At 40.6% G+C, this 15,559-nt stretch overlaps 1 long non-coding RNA gene across 1 annotated transcript in view; it reads right to left on the reverse strand.

The window, feature by feature from the left end:
* Positions 1-15,154, reverse strand: part of LOC136857768 (uncharacterized) — a 30,223-nt gene extending 15,069 nt beyond the window's left edge. The window contains exon 1 of the long non-coding RNA XR_010858561.2: positions 14,829-15,154. This is a non-coding gene — a long non-coding RNA (uncharacterized lncRNA). The remainder of the gene's footprint in view (positions 1-14,828) is intronic.
* Positions 15,155-15,559: the final 405 nt, after the last annotated feature.

Raw genomic sequence — 15,559 nt, forward strand, 5'->3', positions numbered from 1 at the left:
AATGAAATATGACAGGGAAAACCAGAGTACTGGAGAAAAACCTTTCCTGCCTCCGCTTTGTCCAGCACAAATCTCACATGGAGTGACCGGGATTTGAACCACGGTATCCAGCGGTGAGGGGCCGGTGCACTGCCGCCTGAGCCACGGAGGCTTCTATTTCTTGTAAATATTAGCCTATAATTAGTGTAAATTGTTTCTGTATCTTCGTGTGATACCCTTGCTTGACCAATAATAATCTTCAACGAGTCATTGAGACAAAAGTTGGGAGGTCTCACCTTTCAACCTCTTCTACAGCGTCCCGTACGATCTCTGTAGCGGCACCTCTGAGGTTCTGGCCAAGCGGAGACGAAAGCAACACAGCACCAGAACATCACTAACATGAAGAAGACAGAAATACCGCGCACCATCGTCACTGACTGACGAGTCTACACTGTATCCTTCTGTTTTACGTAAAAGGTATTCATCACACAAGGATATACAAAATTCCCCATTCCACGTAAGAAGTACAGAACTAAATTCGTCATTTCCTTCGAATAGTTATCTTGCTTCTTGAACCATTTCAAGATACCATAATTATTGTACACAGTTTGCTCGATGCTTCGGTTGAGTTCTTCTGAAGATGATCACTGTATTTTAATGAGTGTAACAACACTACTATTAATCCCTCTTAACCCTATTCCTAAAAGAAAGAGGATGAGTTCGAAAACTTCCAAGCCGGGCTGGCCTTCTGACCCCAACTTGGTAGGTTCGATCCTGGCTCAGTCCGGTGGTATTTGAAGGTGCTCAAATACCTCAGCCTCGTGTCGGTAGATTTACTGGCACGTAAAAGAACTCCTGCGGAACTAAATTCCGGCACCTCGGCGTCTCCGAAAACCGTAAAAGTAGTTAGTGGGACGTAAAGCAAATAACATTAATTAAAACTTCCAGGAGTGAAAGTACCCATTAAAGAGGGAGGAGTATCATGAAAGGTGTGAAAATGCCGGATAATAATAATAATAATAATAATAATAATAATAATAATAATAATAATAATAATAATAATAATAATAATAATAATAATAATAATAATAATACCGAGTGATTGGCTATGCTGTTTGGATCATGTAGTTTCCAGCTTGCCTACGGGAGATAGTGAGCTCGAAGCTACTGTCAGCAGGCCTGAAGATGGTTTTAATGGCCACGGTCGCTTCCTTCCCAGTCGTAGCCCTTTCCTATCCCATAGTCGCCATATACAATCTGTCTGTGTCGGTGCGGCGTAAATCAAATAATAATAATAATAATAATAATAATAATAATAATAATAATAATAATAATAATAATAATAATAATAATAATTTGCCGTTTGTGAAGCCTATAAGTAATAAGTTTATGTGAATATTTGAAAAGAACGGGGACCAACATTTCGCATTAGCTCCACCTGGCTCGGAGGCTATTGTGTGAGGGTCTTCATATCATAGCCGAGAGTTTTAAGATAGGTACACGCCCTAATCTTTCCCGAAAGGGATAGCTGTTGCTCGTTTTACTGACAATGTACTGTCAGTTAGATCGTTTCTTGGGTTTTAACAGATACACCTACTCAACATCAACGCATTTCCCTGGGTTAGACACCAGTCATTCACTCTTGTTGTTTATCCGAATTTCGGACCGCTACTGTGGTTCCGAAGAATCTCCTAGAAGCGGAGAATTGTTTGGGAGTATAAGCCAAAAGGAAAAAGAGATGTAGGATGCCCAAGAAAATATGAAGCGAAAAGAGGCTTTAAAATATTAAGCCGTTAGGACGAATAATAATAATAATAATAATAATAATAATAATAATAATAATAATAATAATAATAATAATAATAATAATAATAATAACAGGCATTTTGATCCGCCGCCTTTTGGGATGACTTCCTACAACAGACATGAGTACCAGTTTAGGTGGCCGGGCATAGAACTACATTAGTATCAAGGTTGCGAATAGTAGAAGCTTTTACTCCTTGTTAGCAAAGAGAAAGCTTTGTTTCATTTTGTTTATAATTTGCTTGGGCGTTACTGATAACATATTCCTGATGATGGAATAACGTATAGATGTGGGAACCGATATAAAATAATAATAATAATAATAATAATAATAATAATAATAATAATAATAATAATAATATAAGCTTTAGAATTTGAACCATTGTTCGGCACTCCAAGAACCAGCATAATAATTTAAATGCTAGAAAATAAAAGTCCCATTATGTTCGAAAATTCGTAGAATATGTAGGAAATTGTATCAATATAGGTGAGACTTGCATTGTGAAATTTGCGGTATCAGAAGTGGACGTGAAGTAACGTACCAGAACGTTGTTTAGCATTATTCCATTAGTAACTCAAAAATTATAACCTAAAAAACTGAATTTCACAAATTTCGTAGTTCTGTAGAATTTTAGTGTCCTTGATAATAGGAATGCTCATTTTAAGTAGATGCGAGTATTTATTTATTTATTTATTTATTTATTTATTTATTTATTTATTTATTTATTTATTTATTTATTTATTTATTTCAGCGGCGGATGAGAATTCCAATTTTGACGAAGGAATAAGTATTATATTAATTAGGATTCTACAACATGCCGACATGAACGTTGAGGCATACGATGTTCATTCCTGGTTTCAAACTCCACCTACCTGGGCTGGGATTGAACCAGTGGTCTTCGGTATAATAAGAACGAATATATTTCGTGTATCATCCCAGCATTTTCCGTGAGCTGAAGTTGAGAAACCACGGAAATTCCCTCATAGAATGGCTGCGTGTGCTATTATAACACACTTCCTTTCTCAATTACGTTACCTAAGTCTGAGTGCACTTGATCCCAGTCCCTCAAATAAGTTTCTAATTCATTGTGGGATCGAGATTCAAAAATCTTAGACAGACAGACAGATAGAAATGTACTTTGCTGACCTCAAGACTAAGGTGGCGAACTTGTGTGTGCTGTTCATAAAGATTTGATCATCATTAGGCAGACGTGTGAGTCGTTTTACTTTCAATTTTAAACTTACCGTACTATACAATGCTGAAGAAATGGTTAATATTACACTGTCTAGCGCACATATTCAGTGTTAATTAATAAGGGGCACATACATCTCTGTGAGCACAAGCTATCGTACGCGTCCGGGCATCGAACCAAGTAAAATTTTAGGTGTTCTAAGAAATGGCCCTCTGCACATATTCATTATTCCGCCCGTGTTTCCAAGTTCATAACAAAATCTTCACAAACGGTTGTAATGCTGTGTGTGTACCTTGATCATTTGAAAGGGAATCAGATCCGGCAATCTAGTAGGCAACAGTAGAAGTGAAATGTACATTTTACGCGAAAGCACGTGCGGTCGCCACTTCATGTGGTCAGCCATTGTGCTACTGAAATATAGCCCACACAGGCGTACGCCTTACTGGTCAAAGATGCACCTGGATAGTTAATCTGATGGTTAGGATATGTATTATAAGGAATTTCCTGACATGCTCAAGAATACCGCAAACCATTAATGCACCGGGCGAGTTGGCCGTGCGGTTTGGGGCGTGCAGCTGTGAGCTTGCATCCGGGAGATAATGGGTACGAACCCCACTGTCGGCAGTCCTGACGGTGATTTTCCGTGGTTTCCCATTTTCACAGCAGTCAAATGCTGGGGCTGTACCTTAATTAAAACCACGGCCGCTTCCTTCCCACTCCTAGCCCTTTCCTATCCCATTATCGCCCTAAGACCTATCTGTGTCGGTGCGACGTAAATCAAATTCTAAAAAAGACCATTAATGCCGAGCATTGATGCGGTATGCCCTGTACGAAAACCATCCTGATAAAACCGCGTATATCGTTGAAGTCTATGCTCCAGGGGGAAGCAAAGAAAATTTAACAAACACAACTTTGGACGACACTTGGAACACGCTGCGGATTAAGATTCAAGCCTGTCAGTCCGAACCCATTAGTTTACGAAGAAATACGTGGCTGAACCTCTATGTATTATGCAAGCATGACACATTTCTGTGACGTTGCTGGTCGTCTTTAGCTTCCAACAAATGAATATAATTTAAAGTTCACAGTGCTATGCTTAGTTCCGCTTGAACAAGATGGGAAAATACTCTTCGTACGCACATAACCTGGCTACTCAAGTAATCAGTAATCATGCAGCGTTAACGATGCTCCTGTAACGTTACCTTGAATAAATATAATTGCTTCTAGCCTTTGTACCCTTTATTCCAATATGTCTAGGTTTATAATAATTAGGATTTTTGAGACAGACTCAAAATAGCAAAAAATATTTCGGAATGGGGTGAGGGTACGGAAATCAGTAAGATCAACTTCTTCTCTCTTTGACCTTATTATTATTATTATTATTATTATTATTATTATTATTATTATTATTATTATTATTTAATATCGTGCGGGCTCAACTTTTATGTTGCTGATCTCTTTGCCATTCAAGCGATCTGTGTACAGTACCAGTTTCGATGGTCTGACGGCACTGCCATCTACTAGACGGACTGAACTCCACAAAACAATTTCTAAGGCTGGCTTAATTTTAACAGGTGATACAGAGGGCGTCACATGACATTTTAATGATGTTAGCAGTTACGAAGTGCTTAGAATGTTGTCCTCCCATCAAACTTTGACCATTCCGGCTGTGATCAAGGTCGCAAACAAAGAATCATGAGTCGGAAACAATAGGCCTACTACTGATCCACCGAGGAATTTGTTGTTTGTTTGTTTGTTTGTTTGTTTGTTTGTTTGTTTGTTTGTTTGTTTGTTTGTTTGTTTGTTTGTTTGTTTGTTTGTTTGTTTGTTTGTTTGTTTGTTTGTTTGTTTTCTATTCTATTACAACTTTATATGCGTTGCGGAACGTAGCGGAGTTTTGATAGGATTGCAACATTTTAGGTCGCACCTAGCCGAGGCGGTAAAAGGGCGCTCGGTGCAACCGTAAGGGCTGGGTTCGATTCACCATCAGGAAGTCGAACATTCTAGAAACGAAGTATTCTAAAGATGTATATGGTCCTGAGATTCACCCAGCCTGCACCATAACTGAGCAGCAACCCCCGTAACCCCTCTAACAAATTAGTGCCCAGGTTACCTTTTACCTTTCTCTCTCCCGAAGTATTTCATGACTTCTACAGAGAAGGCTTTGCTTTATTTGTAGCAACATTTTGAGTATATTATTGTGGGTTGAAGTAGAAAACTGCCGAGCGAGCAAATTACGCTATAGATTGTGTAGGCTTGGAATTCGAAATTCATCGACGACATCCATGAAAATGATTTTCCGTGATGTCTTATTTTCATACCGGACAAAATGACAGGGCATTACTTTAGTTAATGGCACGGCCGCTATCCTCCCAGTACAATTTCTTTCTCTTCACAGCGCCGCCGGAGAAATACAGTGTCAGTGTGATGTTAAGAACCCACCAAATGAAAAGTACAACATCTATTGAGATGCACACCTAGCATGGTCGAATGTAGTACGCCATTCGAAATTCGATTAATTCCCTTCCAGACACTCAAAGAAATATTAAAATTGTAGCAGCGAGCAATTGAAAACATGTCAAGAGGAAGACTACAGCGATAACCCATGCACTATGGCGTCCCAAATTAATAGGCACTTCACTGAATGCTGAGACATACGTATATTGTTTGCGTCAACATAGTCTTATCAAGTACAGAGGTCAGTAATATGGACAAGTCGTCTATTTTGCTTTGAAATATATGTCCACAATGCAAGATTTATTTACATATGAGGAAATGTTCAGTTCAGCGAACAGCTCCGTAAGCACCCATAGGTTATGCAACAACTAGAAAAACAAGAAAACTGCAAGCTTTGAGCGTTTTCAGAAGGTCAGAAATAAGAGAAATTAAGCGGACAGAATATAATTCTATTTGGACCAACCCCTGTCCCCAGATCATCCGTACTGAGGCTGAAAATGTATGTCTAAACCCTCCCCACCACCACCACGACCACATTATCTTTCTTTAGTACAAAGCAAATAATATAATAGGCTTTCATTTTTTGCATTCTTACGGCGACGATAGGATAGGAGAAGGATTGGAATGCGGGCCAGTGACCGTAGTCTTAATTCAGATGCAGCCTCAACAGCTGCCTGGTGTGAAAATTCGAAACCACGGTAAATCATCTTAAGAGCTACCGACAGAGGGGGTCGAACCCCTATCTTCCTGAATGCAAGCTCACAGCTAAGTGTCCCAAACCAAGTAGCCAACTCGTTCGATGTCAGAATAATAATAATAATAATAATAATAATAATAATAATAATAATAATAATAATAATAATAATAATAATAATAATAATAATAATCGCATGTGCCCAGCTACTGTGTTCATTTATTCCATTTAAGGTGCTTGAATGTCAATTTAGACGGCTTGCTTACTCTGCCAGATGGCAGTGAGCCTAGACGTCTGCTGGGTGATATATAGCCGATTTTTAATTAATGTTGGCAGATAATGTGTCACCAGAGATAATTTACTTGCTAACATCGAATGGCATGGAATGCCGAATGGACTTTTCTTCCGCCCTTCAAAAATCTGACTATCTCTTCCCGGCTTGAACCCGCGTCCCTGGGACGACACACAACCATCGACCCACAGAAAAAACTTAGAAGAAAGGAAAAACTGTGCTATAGTACTGGATGTACCTGCGGCAACTGAGACACAAAATTTTGACTACATGGCACCGGACCAGAGACGTATGAGGGTTTTTTTTTTTTTTTTTTTTTTTTTTTAAAGTCGCACCGACTCCGTAGCGTAACGGTTAGCACTATCGGCTGCAATCCTCGGAAGGGCTATGTTTCGATTCCCGATACTGCCAGGAATTTATGATTGGCAGGAGAGCTGGTATGTGGTTAAAATAGTACTTGCAGCTCACCTCCAAGAAGCCGTGTTCACATGCACGCCCGTCACGAATAATGTTTGACGCAGTTTTGTTTAACCATTACCAGACACAGTTTGTCTACAGAATCATTTAACTCTGACGGGCAGATTTTATTAAGTCATAGGTATTCTTATCAATTTTAAGAGGAAAATTTAGGAAAAGATGTAGGGCCACTCCTCGATGCCAAACGTTCTCCGTCCTTACCACACCTAGTGGAAATGGTGATTACTGCGTTGGCGATTGCAGAGTGGGCTTCGGTCTACATGTGGCCACGGCTGATCCGTGGCCGGACAGCTCAGCACTCCGACCGACCAACCGCGCAGAAGAGGGGTTGCCACGGCTCAACCCTGGCTCTACACCTCTGTATTCGGGAGACCGTGAGGGTCTGATCCCCACCCTCACCTGTCCTGAGAATTATTTTCAGTGCTTTTCCATTCTCCTGTGCTGAGGAGAATGTCGGAACAGTTCTTATTACAGGTCACGACCCGCAACCAGCTCACCTTCTCCGAGCTACTCCTTCACCGTAACAATTCTCATGGAGGGGGAGACTGCGTCACCGTCTAAGAGGCCCGCCTTCCCCTTCAGGGGAGTAATAAAAACAATTTATTAGTAGTGATTACTATTTTAATAGGAATTACTACTCAAGAGAGTTAAAGATATTTCGAAAAATCAAGAAAAAGGGCATGGAAATAAAATACTCTCTAGGCTTCGCAAACCTAATACAGTCGGGGTCGGAAGATAACAAGAGCTGACCAAGGAAGGCCAGATAATAAATATGAAAGTGAGGAGCCTAGTACAAATAGAAGCAATACTAAATTCAGCTGGGAGACCCGTGGTTACTAACCCACGCTCCCAAGCTATGAGATCCTGGACTCATTTCCTTCAAGTCACCTCTTATGAGAGGCAGGGGATTCCGCCTCCACCCCCAAGGGTGTTATTTTTCATTGTCCTTTCATATGGCCCCATGGCTGATTCATGGCTTGGCTTTCGATCCTAGAGGTACCTGTTTCGATTCCTGGCTGGGTCGCGGGAATTCAGTCCTGAACGGTTAATTTATTTGGCTCGGGGGTTTCCTCGTTGCTCTGTTCCCAACATTCCTACAACTCACACATCACACACTACAATATCCTCCACCACAATAACACGCACTTTCCAACACATGGTTGCCATAACCACTCTCATTGGAAGGTCTACCTTACAAGGTCTGCATCCGGCTGTAATAGCCACACGAAAATATTACATATCATCCTTTCGCTTAATCGACGATCAGTGCGCTTCTCTTTATTCTTCTCTCAGTAGATTCCTAACATTTACAATCTTAAACATAAACCAGAGCTCTGATTTTTAGCTGAAAATCGACAAGGAAAGTACTTGAAAAGGAAGTTTTACGATGGAACTACTTGGGTGTATATGATATACTTATGAACACTTACTCTATGAAAGTAGTAAATTACTACCTCGTAAGTCATGGAATAGTTATTGCAATGCTGCAATATAATATAGTTCTGAGACTGCACTCATTGTAAGTTTTAAAATACTATCATGTAAGTCACGGAGTACTTATTACCATATTAGGTTCACATGCAGTAAAAAAACAATTCTAAATTTACTCCCATAAATGTTGCAAAGTGTGTTCTTGGACTACTTTTCACAGTCCTGGGCCCTAATGTAGTAATAATACTGTTACAAGTATTGTAAGTGATTATTGGTGTTTCAAGAGAGGAAAATAATCAGATTTTGAGCCTCCGGAAACATCAATAAAAAGAAAGGAAAGCCAATCCCATGAAGAATTGAAGGAGTTGGTCATAGGCGAGAAAATACATAAGGAGGTACCCAAGGCCTCACAAATCTAACGCCGTCAAAGTTGAAGAACAAAAATATACTATACGTGGTAGTGTAGGAGGGATGACAAGAGAAGAGACTGACAGAAGGCTGGCACGATTTTTCTTATTTAACTACCCGTTATTTTTATTTCAAAAATCACAACTTGCTGCGACGAATACTTGGGTGTATATGATATAAGGACACAAAGAGTGAAAAAGTATACTTCATATTAAAACAATAATCACTACCACCTCTATCGCACAACGAGATGGCTACGTGGTTCGTGCCGTCAAGCTGTAAGCTAGACTTCGGAAAATAGTGGGTTCGCGTCCCACCTTCGGTAACCCTGAGGAGCTTTCCCGAATTTTCGTAAATGTCGGGGTTGTATCTTTAAGACCACGACCACTACTTTCCCCGCTTAGCGTTTTCGCACCCCTGTGCGACCTAAACTAAGCCTAACAACTCATCAAGTAAGTCTACACATTAATATACTCACATCGAAACTAATCTAACCCCCTACAATGTAACGATGACACAATATACTCACATCTAAACTGAGCATAACCCCTTGTAATGTAATGATGGCACATTAATAGACTCACATCTAACTGATGTAATGGGAACACATTATGCTATAAATTTCCTTCTTCTTCTTCTTCTTTTGTTCAACATCATGACGAGAGAATAGATAAACAAAATCACTCGAAACTCGGTATTGAAGTTTAGGGATAGCCGAGTTGTGCACTAGATTGTGATTCATTGACATTTAAATCCTCACATCTAAAATGAACATAAACACTTATGATTTAAGAGTGATATATCAGTATACTCACATCTAAACTAAACCTAACCCCTTATGATGTAATGGTGGCACATTGATACACTCACATCTGAACTAAGCCTAACCTTTACAATGTAAGCCTACTAGTGGTAACAAATTAATGTACGCAACCTTAACTAAGCCTACCTCATCATGCTGTGAGTCTACCAATAGTGACGAAATTATGTACACACTCATCTAACACCTTATGCTATAAGTTGTTTGTTTGTTTGTTTGTTTGTTTGTTTGTTTGTTTGTTTGTTTGTTTGTTCGTTTGTTCGTTCGTTCGTTCGTTTGTTTGTTTGTTTGTTTGTTTGTTTGTTTGTTTGTTTGTTTGTGTGTTTGTTTGTTTGTTTGTTCGTTCGTTCGTTTGTTTGTTTGTTTGTTTGTTTGTTTGTTTGTTTGTTTGTTTGTTTGTTTGTTTGTTTGTTTGTTTGTTTGTTTGTTTGTTTGTTTGTTTGTTTGTTTGTTTGTTTGTTTGTTACGCCCATGAGAGAATGGCTGAACAAAATTTCTCGAAACTCGGTTTTGAAGTTTAGTGATAGCCAAGTTGTGCACTAGACTAAATATTATTTGATTAGTATACAGTGAGGTAGCAATACTGAGAGGGTCAAAACAGGAAATTTCGAATTTCTCCGTTCTATAGAAAAATAGAACATAATAATTAAATCTGTGGAAAATATAATTTTTGATCATTTATGCTTCATGCGCATTACCACACGAGAAATTATAACGGAGATGTATGTATGTCCAACCTTTGTCCCGTTTCTCCACGGGTTCGGAAATGAAGGAAGATGAAACTTCATAGTGAGTTTTTACGACTCGGTGCCCTTCTTGACGTCAATCTTATCAGAGGAATTAATGACATGAAGTTAATGACGTGGTAGATGATAGTAGGAAGGGAGGGGATGAATCTCGGTATCGGCACATAGCCTAATCCTGTCGAATAGCACCAAGGGATCTCCTCAAGACCGACGGACGAATCATCATCAACAGCGGGATATGCCCTCAGTCCATAGTGGGACGTAAAGCAAATAATATGCCCTCTCTCCATATTAACACTGCAGAGAGGTTTGATACTGAATCCAGGCTTTTGGCACGCAATCTGGTGATCAGAAATTGTATACCTCCATCTCACCTACCCTGCCGGCCAACATTCTGATGGTGAATTTTGTTCGATCAGTGGGACTCGAGCCGGCAAACCAAGGTGTCAGATCACATAGACTTGCGCCTTAAATATCATGGCCTCCAAGCGGGCTTAAATTAAAACAGAGATATTTGAGATTATTTTATTTTTCACAAACTTACAAATATCTCTGGAAATAGTAGTTCTAAATAAAAACGTTTACATGACAAAATGATACAAAACACAATTTCCAATCATGTACATCTGGTTTCTATCGTATGACCCATTATAATAGTTAAATTCGCAAATTTCGGAACTGCTAACATGGAAATAGGCTATGGTTCAGACGTCATAGTGAAGGTGTTGACTGTTGTGCTTGTTTTATAAGTTGCTAAACCGTGTGATCATCAATCCCTATTCTTTAGGAAGATAATGAAGATGACTATCGAAATGAGAAGAAAGTCGTGAGAGGATGATTGCTCGAAGAATGGCAGGTGAATAATGAAAGTGGGGGATGGAAGTATAATGTTCGACTACCCTGATATCGCGAAGGCAGAAGGAAAACATAAACAAAAGTTATCAACAATAACATTACACTAACAGCCTAATATTTTTAGTTGAGATGTGCTCTGTCTCTTCTGCTTCCACTCGTTTCCGCTAGATGACATCACTGCCTGCAGTCAGTGGTACTGACAAAGCAATCACTCAAACATACACGTTTAACGTAGCCTATCATCTCCATGGTTTACCTAACAGTCTTCATGACGTATAGCCTATAACAGTGTCCTTAGAATGGCATAACACACATGTGCGCATCACACACGCACCTTCACAACGCAGTTTCCAGAAGCCGTCCAACCTCTTCGCAGGTTCTGCTTTACAAGGTTTGGAGTTGAATTCAGGCTTTTGGCACGCAAACTGGGGATTAAAAATTGTATATCACCACCTCTCCCACATTACATAGTCCTAATAACAAAGCACTATGCTTTTTTCTTATAATTCTATCCTCCTAGAACGTCGGCGATCAATAGCTTGACTTGATTGGAGCAGCGAACCTATACTAAACTGAAACCACTCCTGGACATTCCCTAGCCAAAATGTTCTTCTGTGACCTGGACCCCGTTTGCCTTAAATCTTCCCCGGGATGACAAAGTTTAGAAAACTGTACTTAGTACTGCGCATGACAGGATCCAAGTATTCAACATTAACAAAACTTACCTACTCTCACCATACTAAGCATAGTGGCCGTGCCTAAGCCGGCCTGTGGGGGTATCGTAAATGAGGCGAGAGCAGGGGCGTAGCCAGGAGGGTTATTGGGGGTTAGAACCCCCACCATCACCACCACCACCGCCACCACTACTACCACCACCACCACCATGGAATTTTTCAAAAAGAAAGTAAACAGAAACCGACAATAAACTAAACAAACATTCAGAGGCTCAATATTGTAAAACCAACAGATCTGTTGAATCTATTTTCTAAGAAGCCTCGAAAATTGGATTTATATTGTAAACTAAACACACAATTCGCTGTAAAACTGTTGTCCTTGATCGCATTGTTCCTGTTCTGTATTTGCAGTGTACTGCAATCTGAATATTAACATAATTCACGTGTATCAGTGTCCTTCGAATGGCATAACACGCATGTGCGCATCACGCACGCACCTTCATTATGTTCCATCAGCATTTTGTAATTATAACTCCCCCATCCCCCCCCCCCCCCCAACGGCCGATCCGGGCTACGCTACTGGGGGAGAGAATTGGTTTCCAGCATTCATACGAGATGGATCTCTTTCTTGATTATCCAAGAATTATGTTCGGAAATGATATTTCAGGATCTACACAGCAATATAAATATTAGATTGAAACACTAGTGTCACCTCGCCATGTGTCATGAGTTCTTGAAATAATAAATGGGCGGTCTTCTATTAAAAGGAACAAAGTAATATTTCTTCAAAGGAATTAATGTCACTAATAGAAATATTTAAGCGCGCCTTTCCTTATGCTAGAGAAAATTGTCTGGTGATCGAGTGAGTTGGCCGTGCGGTTAGGGGCGCGCATCTGTGACCTTGCATTCGGGAGATAGTGGGCTCGATCCCCACTGTCGGCAATTCTGAAGATGGTTTCCCGAGGTTTCCCATTTTCACACCACGCAAATGCTGAGGCTGTACCTTAATGAAGGCCACGGCCGCTTCCTCCCCCCTTTTCCATCCCATAGTCGCTATAAGACCTACCTGTGTCTGTGAGACTTAAAGCAACTTGTAAACAAGAGAAAAATCTGGTATTTGTACTCCAACAAAAGGAAGTGATTACAGATGATGTCCACGCAAATGTAAATTAACCGAAGGCTCAGAGACGAAAGAATATTTACTTCACATTGTTCAGTGACATTACAAATCATAATTCAGTTATGCTAAGCATTGTTTCATTTTGTTTATGTAATGATTTGTTATTCTAAGCATTGATCTAAGCACAATATCAATACAGGTAGGTCATTCGTACAATAACGGTATGTACCCTATATAAAACCAAACCCCATGGCACTACAGCCCTTGAAAGGCCTTGGCCTACCAAGCGACTGCTGCTCAGCCCGCAGGCCTGCAGATTACGAGTGTCGTTTGGTCAGCACGACGAATCCTCTCGGCCGTTATTCTTAGATTCCTAGACCGGGGCCGCTACCTCACCGTCAGATAGCTCCTCAATTCTAATCACGTAGGCTGAGTGGACCTCGAACCAGCCCTCAGGTCCAGGTAAAGATCCCTGACCTGGCCGGGAATCGAACCCGGGGCCTCCGGTTAAGAGGCAGGCACGCTACTCGTACACCACGGGGATGTACCCTATGTGGACTTTTAAATTAAGTGGCTCAGACGGTTGAGGCGCAGGCCTTCTGACCCCAACTTGGCAGATTCGATCCTGGCTCAGTCCGGTGGTATTTGAAGGTGCTCAAATACGTCAAGCTCGTGTCGGTAGATTTACTGGCACGTGAAAGAACTCCTGCGGGACTAAATTCCGGCATCTCGGCGTTTTGAAAAACCTTAAAAGTAGTTACTGGGACGTAAAGCAAATAACATTAATTATTATTAAATTAATATTTTCTGCAGGGAAGTCTTGTGCAAATTAAGATATCGCATTGCACAATAAAGTACAAGTATGAAATATTAAAGTTCACTATCATTAATATATCAATCATAAAATAATAAAAATAATAATTAAAATGAAAATTTATTCTCTTTGTTATTAGCAAAGTGCTACTCGAGTTTTTGTTGTGTGTAAAAGGTGAGGAAATCCTACATCACTTCTTCTGGAACTAAAGACATGCAATGGGTTCATATAAGACAAAAAACCATTACACAAGAGTCCTGACAGACCTTGGCCTATCAAGTTAACGCTGCTCAGCCCAACAGCCTGTAAATTATGAGGTGACGCGTGTTCAGTGCTCCAAATTCTTTCGGCTGTTATTCTGCTATCTCACCTTCAGAGAGATCCTCAATTAATATCAAATAGGCTGAGTAGGCCTCGAACCAGCCCTCAGATCCAGGTAGGTCATCGAACCCGAGGCCAGCAGGTCAGAGGCATTCTCACTACCGCGGGGCCGGTTGCAATGGATTCATACTGCCAGTCAATAAGTTGTAGAAAGTGTCAAAGTGTTTTCATTTTTTCTTACGAAATCATGTTCGCTTTAGCTTAAGACCATTCAAAAACCGCATAGTATTGCTTCCGGGAGATAGTGGGTTCGAATCCCACTGTCGGCAGTACTGAAGATGGTTTTCCGTGGTTTCCCATTTTCACATCAGGCAAATGCTGGGGCTGTACCTTAATTAAGGCCACGGCCGCTTCTTTCCAACTCCTAGGCCTTTCCTATCCCATCGCCGCCATAAGACCTATATGTGTCGGTGCGACGTAAAGCCACTAGCAAAGAAAAAACCACAGAGTAACACTTGAATATGTAAATAGCAAGCAAACACTAAAATGTAGCTAGAATCCCGGAGTTCGGCAGAGCGCTTCAATCTCTAACTTACTGCATCAAGTTGTAAAATAGCTGAGTTGGCTACGCTGAAGATCCTTTGCAACAATGAAGGTTATTATACAATAGTCACAAACAGATAAATACACATTTCCACATTTCTAGCCCGTAAAAGATAAAAACCATTTTATTCGTTAGCTCACCAAGCCTTACGACATTTGCCAGCGTTATCCTTCCGTTCGTTTGCGCCACAGGATCTATCTGGCAGTTTTATAATTTCAGCTGTATTCGTTGTTGAGATATTCACACTAGAATTACCACCACTCGTACCACTCGGCAGGGCTGCCACTACCCCGATGAAAACAACAAGTAGCATTGCTGCCACTATTACACGCCTTGTGATCATAGCGAATCTCGAGCAGTACTCGGCCAACTAGCGTGCACTGTAAACACACCACTTACTGAGAAGACAGTTGAGGGGCTCCTACGCTTGTCTTATCTCTCAGCCCATTTCTTGATCTCATTCCAACTTCAGATCAGCAAACAACCGACAATGTCGATCAAGTCTTCCCTCACATGGGGTCTACTATACTCGGTCAAGGACAAGCTCGGCCCACATAATGGTTTACATTACACCAAGCAGTTTATTTATTTATTTATTTATTTATTTATTTATTTATTTATTTATTTGGTATTTGCTTTACGTCGCACCGACACAGATATGTCTTACGGTGACGATGGGATAGGAAAGGCCTAGGAATTGGAAGAAAGCGGCCGTGGACTTAATTAAGGTACAGCCTCGGCATTTGCCTGGTGTGAAAATGGGAAACCACGGGAAACCATCTTCAGGGCTGAAGACAGTGGGGCTCGAACCCACTATCTCCCGATTACTGGATACTGGCCGCACTTAAGCGACTGCAGCTGTCGAGCTTGG

Source organism: Anabrus simplex, chromosome 1, assembly GCF_040414725.1.
Source record: "Anabrus simplex isolate iqAnaSimp1 chromosome 1, ASM4041472v1, whole genome shotgun sequence".
Taxonomy (NCBI): Eukaryota; Metazoa; Arthropoda; class Insecta; order Orthoptera; family Tettigoniidae; genus Anabrus; species Anabrus simplex.